The sequence below is a fragment of the Podarcis filfolensis genome, assembly GCF_964270895.1.
Source record: "Podarcis filfolensis genome assembly, chromosome: 13".
NCBI classification, from domain to species: domain Eukaryota; kingdom Metazoa; phylum Chordata; class Lepidosauria; order Squamata; family Lacertidae; genus Podarcis; species Podarcis filfolensis.
This window is the reverse complement of record NC_139615.1, coordinates 47,567,423-47,578,729: the sequence shown is the minus strand read 5'-3', so window position 1 is coordinate 47,578,729 and position 11,307 is coordinate 47,567,423.

The following is an 11,307-nucleotide window of genomic DNA, read 5'->3' as shown; positions in this document are numbered from 1 at the left end:
CCAGACATACATTTTTAAAGAATGCTTTCCTAAACATTCTCTAAACAAATGTTATTTTGCTATTGCTATGCTTTCATTGTTCCCGCTGTTTTAATTTACACGTTTGACATACTGATTTTATTGTTTTAATTGTTTGTTATTGCTCTGTGAGCCACCCTGGGAGTAGAAATACGGAATGGTGGCATATCCACTCCTCAGATAAAATAAACAAGGCACCTGATATTCTCACTCTCTTGAAGCTAATGAGGCTATTTAGAGATCAAAATCCCAATTATCAAACACTGAGCTCAAAGGAGGAAAGGAGTTATACAAAGAAATATTTTGCTGTAAGATCTGCATAACCTCTGCAATATACTGAGAAATTTGAGAAGGGAAATGACTGGTTTTTGTCATGGAATTCTACTCAATATTGATCCAGAGCAGATTCCAGCATATAGTTAGCAGCAGTGCTTTTTTCCTAAAAAATAAAATAAAAAATGTTTAGGGGTACTCTCATTTTGACTCAAGAAAACCAGCATTTTATAGTTCATATCGGGAAGAATAAATACAGTAAATGGAGAAAAGTACAAAGATTCAGAAAATGTTTAGGCCCCTGCTTCCCCCCGGAAAAAAAGCACTGGTTAGCAGAGTAAAAACTTAAAAACATTGCAGGATTTCCAAAAAATAGACCAGAGGCAATTATATTTCATCCAGCAGAGCGTTACTGCTACTGAAGGCAAATCAGCATAATGGTCACAAATCCAATACATTCAGAATTGGCACTGTCCATAAGAAATCCAGTTGCGGCAGACTTAACTTAAACTTACAATAATTTATAATAAGTCTAAACCTTAACACTATACAGTGGTACCTTGGTTTACAACCATAATCCGTTCGGGAGGTTCGTTTGTAAACCAAAACAGGTTGTAAACCAAGGCGTGCTTTTGCCAATGGGGCCTCCAAAAAAGAATTGTTCGTAATCCAAAAAAAAGGTTGCAAACTGGGACACGCACTTCCGGGTTTGACGTGTTTGTAATCCAAAACATATGCAAACCAAAGTACCACTGTATACAGAAAGCGTGTTCTCCCTAACAGAGAGCACGTGTTGCGGTTGGGGGAACAGGCCACCCTGCAGTGACTAGGCAAATTTGGTAAGGAACCCAAGCCTTTAAGTGGTTAAATTTGGGTTGCTGGGGAGTTTTGATTGTTGCCAATTTGGAGGAGGGGTCAGAGTCTTTAAATACAGGGGCCAGACGTTGGACGTCCTCTTGGCCGTTTTGCACCGGATCACCCGCCCTCCCTCCCTTTTATAGGGTGGTTTTTCTTGATTGCTTGACCTTGCTATGCCTGTCATGGGGTCGTCCGCCTTGGAGCGGGGGCCTGGTAGGAATTTTGCCATGTGGCTGATTGGCTGGTGCCATTTGGTTTTTGCCTACTGCGTAGCAAATCGTCACAACTTGTAAGCTTGGCAGTTAGGCATTGGTTAAATTGGTTCTTGGAGGGGTAAGTGCCTATCCCTCCAAATGATGCGGAAAGGGAATTCCGTTAAAGGAATCCAGGGGCTTGCCATTCTTTTCGTCCTTGTCCCCGGAGTCGGACTTGGGCCGTGCAAGCCTCACAGGAACATGAGGGTGAGAAGTGAGGGTCTGTGGCTCAGCTTCATTTTCTCACCCAATACTTGTTTCCCACGCTGGCTTCCGTTGGTGTCCGGAAGGCCAGCTCTGTCCTTGAGGGCAAGGACAGATAGTCATAACCAATGCCTAAGCAACCACTCACATTTTTTGTATTTTGAATAAAGTTGTGGCCAAAATTATGCCAAAAACCTTAAACAAAAATTGATGTGTGAAGTGTGAATTTTTTGGGGGGTGGCATTGTGGGACTCAACACGCAACACCACACCAGAAGGAAAGAGAGATAGAAAGAGAAAGTGAAATCCAGGCTCCTTCTAGCCTCTTATTATACTAGTCAGCATGACCTTGACAAAAGAGATAACAGAACCACTTTAAGCCAGCTGTACTCAGCTGCTCTGAAGGAATAACCCAAACATCATGAATGAACCTTCTGCTTCTTTCTTTCACACAGAGAAGCTTCCAGAACCCTCTTGAATTAAGTAGAATAGGGAAGATGTCTACACATCAGATCAATACTTTCTGAACTAAGAAATGCAAACTGGCGACAACAGCAGCGAGAATGTTAATAGCCAATAATTGGAAAGGAAATTATGTTCCAGCCAAAGAAGAATGGCTGAATAAATTATGTGAATACTTAGAATTAGCAAAGTTGACTGATTTGATAAGACAAAAACCAAAAAATATAATCCAGAAACAATGGAAATATTTAAATGGTTATTTATGTAGACAAAGATTAAATGTAAAATATTGGTTGTGTTTAGAATAGATTACTGAAAGATCTAAAAAACTTATTGATTAGAATATTTGTGTGAGATTGTATGGGAAAAATACGGAATAACAGATACCATCTTGCTTGAAATGTATATAGGAAGTGCAGTGTAAGCGATGGAAGTCAATCAATGAAATTTTGTTAATATTTTCATATTGAGATATTTGTAGAATAAATTTGGAAGAAATTCTTCCAACTTTTCTTCTTCTTTTTTCTTTCTATTTTTTCTTCTCCTTTTTTCTTTTTTTCTTTTTTATCTTTTGTTCTTTTTTATATATGTGCGCTTATCTGAAATATGTATGTATGTATATATGTATGTATTTGCAATATTTTGCTTATATTTTGTAATAATTATGTTAAATAAATTAATTATTTTTAAAAATGCAAACTGACAGTTCTCCCTCGTTGTGTAACAAAAGGTTCAAATGCTATCTGAAATGATGAACAATTTCAATCTCTGTGTGCCCCAGCAGTGGCGGACCTGGGTACTATAGGGCCCTGTGCGATCTCAAAATCCCCACCCCCAACCACTGCCTCCAGCCCTACCACTGCCTCATTGCCAAAGGTGGGAAATCACTATTTTATGTATAAATAAATATTATATTGACAGAATTTCAATTATAAACTAACATGGAAGACAGAAAATAAAGGCATTTGGAATTGCATTTAAAAAATGAAAACAGGGATTTTCCTTCCCTCTGCTCACTTATCCGAATGTGGTGAGAAAGGCAAAGGGGAAACATCAACAATGCACTGTCAAATTAATCAAAACGGTCCATTATAGCTCAGATTGGTCAATTCAATAATATTCAGTATCTAATTTTTGTTTGTCTTGAACAAAATTTGCTGGAAGCCATTCCTTAATTTGTTTAGCTGGTTGCTGGGATCTGAGTCTTTTGTTTTGCTTGACATATATCAGATTTCTCCCTCAGCCTATGTACATTTCTTTTTCCTTGTTCCAGAACGTGGCATGCTATCCATATTGCTTGACAGCTAGCTTCTCCCCCTGGAGAATTCAGGGCTGAAATGTATGAAAAGACCTGACACCTCAAATTCAGTCAAAACCAGATTAAGTTGCAAGGCCATTTGTGTCCACAGTGTGCAGGGAGAAGAAGAGCGGCAATTAAACAAAGACAGTAAATGGCTTTGGAAAGGGCCACAGCTTTTAATGGCCCAAGGCAGCTTACACGGAGCCTGGTGGGGTGTACAGCAAGGATCCTGACCGCCCAATTGCAGGCATGGAGGCAAGGCAGCTGACATCAGTCAGACCACTGTTTCTGCATCAAATTGCTGTTTGTGAAAGATCCTTGGGAACTCTTTCTTTCTTTCTTTCTTTCTTTCTTTCTTTCTTTCTTTCTTTCTTTCATCATCTAATCCAGCTCCCTGGAATCACAACTAAAGCATCCAGATTTAACCTCTACTTAAAAACCTCCAAGGAAGGACAGCCCACAGCCTCCCAAGGGAGACTGTTCCACTATTGAACAGCTCTTACTATCAGAAAGTTTTTCCATATGTTTAGAATCTCCTTTCTCATAACTTGAAGCCATTGGTTCGAGTCCTGCTCTCCAGAGCAGGAGAAAACAAGCTTGCTCCCTCCTCCATGTGACAGCCCTTGAGATATTTGAAGATGGCTATCATATAGCCTCTCAGTCTCCTCTTTTCCAGGCTAAACATACCCAGCTCCTTCAACCGTTCCTCATAAGGCTTGGCTTCTGGACCTTTGATCATCTTAGTTGCCCTCCTCTGCACACATTACAGCTTGTCAACATCCTTCCTAACCCAGAATTGGTCACAGTAGTCTAGGTGTGAGGGACGTGGGTGGTGCTGTGGGTTAAACCACAGAGCCTAGGGCTTGCCGATCAGAAGGTCGGCGGTTCGAATCCCCATGACGGGGTGAGCTCCCATTGCTCGGTCCCTGCTCCTGCCAACCTAAAAGTTCGAAAGCACGTCAAAGTGCAAGTAGATAAATAGGTACTGCTCTGGCGGGAAGGTAAATGGTGTTTCCGTGCGCTGCTCTGGTTCTCCAGAAGCGGCTTAGTCATGCTGGCCACATGACCCAGAAGCTGTACACTGGCTCCTTCGGCCAGTAAAGCGAGATGAGCGCCGCAACCCCAGAGTCGGCCACAACTGGACGTAATGGTCAGGGGTCCCTTTACCTTTACCTTTACTCTAGGTGTGATCTGACCAAGGCAGAATAGAGTTGTACTATTCCTTCCTTTGATCTCGACACTATACTTATTTTTGCATTTATATCCCACCTTTCCCCTAAGGGTCCCAAGGCTCTCCTCCCCATTTTATCACCACAACAACCCTGTGAAGTAGGTTAGGCTGAGAGTGAGTGAACTGGCTCAAGATCACTCATTGAGGTTAATGGCTGTATGGAGATTTGGACTCCGTCTAACCCAAGCTTCCTCAACCTCGGCTCTCCAGATGTTTTTGGCCTACAACTCCCATGATCCCTAGCTAGCAGGACCAGTGGTCAGGGATGATGGGAACTGTAGTCTCAAAACATCTGAAGGGCCGAGGTTGAGAAAGCCTGCTCTAACCACTGTATCACACTGGCTCCTTCCATTAGAATTGCTAATAAAACTTCCTCATACTCAGATAGTTCCTGCGTTTTGTGACTTTTCCCTTCTGCAAGCAAACTCAGAAGGAAGTCCCGCTGTGATCAAGGGAACTCAGTACTAAGAGCATAAGGACTCTTTTACCAGCTTACATGTTACATGTCAGGCCACTGATAAGCTCACAGGAGAGCAGCTGCTAAAGAAAATTCAGCAATCCTGCTGCCACCTTGTAGCCTAGAAAGATACCTTAGGTTGCAGATTCTAGGTGATAAGTAGGGTTGCTACCTCGTCTCTTAATAGGTCTCCTGTGCTTTTAAGAGCTTCAGGTGAGACAGTGGAAATCCCACAAAGTTTGAGGGAAGCTTCGCCTATTGGATTTGTTTCTTGTGCAGCCCTTAAAGCTGTAAAAAGCTTGTGAGGAAACCAAGCAACTTCCCTATGTGCACGACAGAACACTTCTTGGATCCCAAACAGCAGAGTGGTTATAATAGCATTTCATTAAGAAGCTGTAAATAGAGACATTTGCTAGCACCACTCAGGGAGCTGTGAAGAGAGTAGATTAGTATGAGTTTCCTTCTCCACAAGGACCTGTGCCCAAAGTAGCTCACAACATATGAAAAACACATGCCTTCAAACAGTAAAATAATGCGTATCAGAAACACAGTGCCAATGCTCAATAAGCAATAGTGAAATAGGTCCATAAAGCCTGAGGTTGAGATGTTTTGAAACTGTAAGCCAGTCTTCAACAACCTGATGCCCTTCAGTTGCTTCAAACTATAACTTCCAGCAGCTCCAGCCAGCATGATTAAACTGGTGGGAGTCATAGTCTTAGCACAGGGCACCAGGTTGGGAGAAAATGACCACTCTAAGGACTCACTCTCTGGAGACAAGCCAGGAATGAGCCAGTCAATCAAGTGAGGCAGGAAGGGAGAGGCCATCTGAAAGTTCGTTATTGTTGTGAGATTGTGGGAGGCAGGCTGTATCGCCTGGCTCCCTTCTAATTCCTGGATCCAACACAATTTTAATTCCTGGAATAGCCAGGCTAGCTTCTTGGTGAGGTAATGGCCCTGTAAGTAGGGACCATAAAAGTAACAAAGGAAGTGGCTCTGTGCCAGATGACAAATGGTTGGGCTCTCCTCCTTTAACTTGCTGGCAGTTAGAAAGACAAAGGCTAGCATTGGGAATTGAGTTGTATTAGCTAGAAGCTAGATGCAGTCTGAGTGATGTGATTTACACATCACTTGGGAAGACAGGTGAACTAATATCAGTGCACTGGAAGAAGCAAAGATCACCAGTGATGAAGCAATGATTCTTCAACATCAACTTGGTTGGACTGGTCGTGTTGTGAGGATGCCTTATCATTGTCTTCCAAAGCAACTACTCTATTCCAAACTTAAAAGTGGAAAGCGTAATGCCGGTGGTCAACAAAAGAGGTTTAAAGACTGTCTCAAGGCAAATCTAAAAAAATGTAGCATAAACACTGACAACTGGGAAACACAGGCCTGTGAGTGCTCCAGTTGGAGAACAGCTTTTACCAAAGGTGTCATGGGCTTTGAAGACACTTGAACTCAGGACGCAAGGGAGAAATGTGCTAAGAGGAAGGCATGCCTGGCAAATCTACACCGTGATCAACTCCCCCACTGTGGAAGGATGTGTGGATCCAGAATTGGCCTCCACAGTCACTTACGGACTCATTGTTAAAACTGTGTTTATGGAAGACAATCTTACTTGGCTACGAGTGATTGCCAGAGAAGAAGAAGAAGAAGAAGAAGAAGAAGAAGAAGAAGAAGAAGAAGAAGAAGAAGAAGAAGAAGAAGAAGAAAGCAGTCTGGGCAGCTGAGGGACAGAGCCATGCTTGATTTCTGCTGGACTCCAAGGCTACAGAAGAAACAAGACCCTATTGGGATGTTACTGCCATGAGCCCCTCCAAGGTAGGCTCAGGTTTTATAAATATATAAACAAACCATATCACATAAAGACACCTCATTCTGAGGAAACCGAACCGTGGGCAAACCTCCTGGAACCCCTGCAATCTTGCACTGCTCAGAGGTTGGGCAAGGCGGAAGGACCAGTAACTGCTAGAGGAAAAATAAGGTTGCTGCAAATTAAGCAAATGTCTAGCTTGGCCCCAAAACATTTTGGCTGTGCTGCTAAAGTCCCTCGTTTGAGGCCAACTATTCAAACTGTGTTTCCTGTTTGATGTTTCCCTGCTCGCTGACCCTTCATGGCTGTGTCTCTACCTGTTGTGAACATACCTTGAAAATGCGAGGAATTCCAAGTACACAGAAGGAGCAAGGGAAGGTGGCAGTAAGACTAACTGCCTACGGCGTCCTTGGCAATAAATTCATTGTTGTGTCTGCGATGCTTGGATGAGGCCATCAGAAAGGATCGAGGAAAACATCTTTCTTCTGTTACAAGGAACGAGAGCAATATTGTATTTCAGCTCCGGCTTTAATTTTGAGCTCTTGCCTCCAGCAAGAATAAAACAAGCACACCTTTTACAAAGACATCCTGCAGATTTGATGTTATTCTCCATCTGTTGGCTCTTCTCGGTGGCATAAGCTACAGGAGCCCTCCCACACGGAGAGCTTTCGTTGGGCCAAAACACGACACAATGTCCGCCGTTATTACTTTTCAAAGTTGTGCTTGTTACAGATCTGGCAGTGGGTCCTGATGAGTTTTCATGTACTCGCACTGAAGAAATCCTATCGCCCAGCAAACTAGCCTTGCGAACAATTAGCTGAGTCAAATATGTACAAAGAGCTTATGCCACAATAATGGTAATAACTTTATTACGAGCAACTAAATAGGTTCTAAAAACAATATTGCCTTGCTGTGGCTTTTAGATTTGTTCCCCTAATGGGCCAACCTAATTATCTATGACTTTAATGGGCTTATGAAGGATTAATGGAATGAATAAATTGGCATCCGCATATATAAACCACAAATTATTATTTATTAAGTTTATGCAGCCTGTCCGCATAGGCATACGTCGGACTCCATCAGACTCAACATCGTGCAAATTTGATTGCATCAAAGCAAAGCAAAATGACAATCAACATAAAGAACTTATGGTGGCAACTGCCATAAAAATAGATGGCCAGCTCCTCCATCTGTTGCTTGAAGATCCATGCATGTCTGATCCATGCAGAAGGGATGGGAAGTGGAAAGATGAGTTAGTTGTGCATGGCTCTCCATTTAAAATGCTAGCCAGTCGGCTGTCGCTCATGCTAATTCCTGTTCAAAGCCCCTACTGACTCCAGGGCTTGGAAATAAATGCACATTAAAAGCCCCCACTTGCTAGTGCTCATCATCTCCTCCATTCACTTCCCTGAGCAGTTTGTCATGACACATCTGAGCAGGGTGCCTCTCAGCAAATGGGAAATACAGGTCATTTCAACTATTTTAACAAAAAAGACCAAAAAGCCTCACCTTCCGTTTTTTTTTTAAAAACAACAAGAGTACATCATGGGGTACATTGACAGTGATGGTTAATGACCATAGCCTTATAAAGTCTTTCTTCTCCACCAGAGGGGTTGGAACAGATGATCCTCAGGGTCCCTTCCAACTCTATAATGTTGCAAATTAACAGGCTGAAAGGAAAACCCAAGCACGTTGAGGAGAAGAAAAGGGTTTATTTTCTTTATTGGCCAGTAAAGTTGACTCAGAGGAACCAGTTCCAAATTCTGAGGCGGAGTTTACAGAGCGGGCGCTCTCTGCTATACAATTCTTAAGGCATGAATAGGCATAAGCTTCTGTCCAATAGTAGAATCACACATTCTACTAATGAGATCCTTATATGGGCAACTCTATTTGCATATGCATTAGAGGAAGAACAAAGACTCTTCCTAAGTATCACCTTGCAGCACATGAAGAAGAGAGGGCGTCTTCTTATTATGCATACTGTTATGTGGTAAATCGTGTCCTCCAAATCATGGAGAGCTGCGGGTTGCGGTGAGATCACCAAACTGCCTTCTTGTTGCTGGGGCGGGCCCATTTGGATGTCACCCGCACCTCATTGGTTGCCCCTTTGTTGCTGGGGCAAATTTCTGTTGGTTGGGGTTTGATTGGCAACTGAGGGGCTATTTAAGGGCCTGCATGTGGCCAAGTATTTTCTCTTTCGCATTGTGCAGCGGATCTCCCTCCCTCCCTCCCTATAATTTTAGGTTGTGTTTTTGACCTTGCTATGCCTGTGTAGGGGTCGTCTGTTTTTGGAGCAGGGGCCCGGTAGGCTGATTGGCTGGTGCCATTTGGTTTTTGCCTTGTTGTTGTTTAGTCATTTAGTCGTGTCCGACTCTTGGTGACCCCATGGACCAGAGCACGCCAGGCACTCCTGTCTTCCACTGCCACCCGCAGTTTGGTCAAACTCATGCTGGTAGCTTCGAGAACACTATCCAACCATCTTGTCCTCTGTTGTCCCCTTCTCCTCGTGCCCTCCATCTTTCCCAACATCAGGGTCTTTTCCAGGGAGCCTTCTCTTCTCATGAGGTGGCCAAAGTACTGGAGCCTCAGCTTCAGGATCTATCCTTCCAGCGAGCACTCAGGGCTGATTTCCTTCAGAATGGATAGGTTTGATCATCTTGCAGTCCATGGGACTCTCCTCCAGCACTACAATTCAAAAGCATCAAATCTTCGGCGATCAGCCTTCTTTATGGTCCAGCTCTCACTTTGGTTTTTGCCTACCGTCTAGCAAATCATCACAACTTTGTAAGGTTGGCGGTTAGGCACTGGTTCATTCTTTGGTGGAGGGGATTATGGATTGGCTGTGCCTGCCCCTCAATTTTGTTGCTGCTGCTAGGGAATTCCATTAAAGGAATCCAGGGGCTCGATTTGCTCTGTCCGATCCCCTCTCAGGGGCTAGGGCCATGCCAGAGTTCCTGGGAGCATCTGGGGTGAACTAAGAGACGGAAATCCACCTCTGTGCTCCCCCAGTATGTTTCCCCTTACTGACCTCTGGAGGTTCCAGTTGTCAGTCCTGTTCCTGCCGGTGCAGGTTCAGGTAGTCCGAACCAATGCCTAAGCAGCCACTCACATGCTGTAATCAATAAAGTTGTGGCCAAATTAATGCCAAAAATCCTAAACAAATATCCTATTTCCCGTGTGATTTATTTTGAAGGTGGGGTTTGGGGGTCTTCACATGCAAACAAGATAAGGAGTAAGGCTGTTCCTGCTACCTGAAGGACAGAGTGTTTCCTGATACAATCGGGCAACTTTTTCGTGCAAAGGAGATTAGCTAGAGGTCTTTGCTTCAATAATTATATGAACCTGCATCCTATAAGACTCTCCAGCCTAGGCCGAAGCATCAGCGTGCCTGGATCTTGCAACATCTGCTACCACTTCCAAACTGAAAACAGTGTTAACACTTGTGTAGCAAGGCCACTACTTAAACTCAATTTGAACAGCTAGCATTAAAACAATTGCTTTTAGACAATTAAGTAACCTGCAGCAAAGTTTGGCAGAATGCAATTAGCAAGTGTTTTCATTTAAGGGACTCATTAGAAATTAAACCCACTCTAGCAGTGTCGCTGAAAGGTAAATGCCAGGGAATTTATTTGATGAAAATCCAGTGTTTTTCCAGCTTCCTCTCCAATATAATTTGCAAAGTATTGATAGAGCATTGGGGGTTGGGGGTTGTGTGTGCTTTGTAGCGTAGCGTTGCCCCAAACATACTTAAAGCTAACAAATCTGTTTTAATGACTGCTCTGTCACACAGCGAAGGAGCACTGCTATTGAAAAGGGGTGGTTAGAGGCTGAAACATAGTTGCCATCTCAGAGGGGAGTTTATTTCTTTTTATGAGACTAAAGCAATCAAATAAATATGGGGGCCAAGCTAAGGAGAGCTATGGATATTCCACTTTGCACAGCATGGGGGCGGGGGGGGGGGAAGGGGCAAGGAATATTAACAAGTACCAGTCGTCAGTATCTTCACAGGCAGTCATTGCGTGATGCTTTGCAAATGACGCTATGAAACATTTCACATGGACGTTCTTATTGAACCTCTTGGGAACTCACATAATAACAGAGAGAGATTATTGTAAACTACTTTGTCATTTTGTCAGCTAATAGGGCCCTTTATATGTCCAGCTGTCCTTTGTCAACAACAAATTGTCACTTTTTTGCGTTGAATATATGCTATACGGTAATTTATGGACCTAATAGGTATCTAAAGCCATTTGCACATACAGAATGTAGGCACCCTACATACAGAAATGAGCAAACCAGGGGGGCCACTAGGTGGCGCATCGGAAGATGGCTGACAATAACATCTCTCCGACCCACACGAGGTAATTTGGAGGCTATGATGGGGGTAATTAGCCTCCTTAACCCCCCCAGGATTATGGGGGGGACGGCCCTTGCCTGCTGT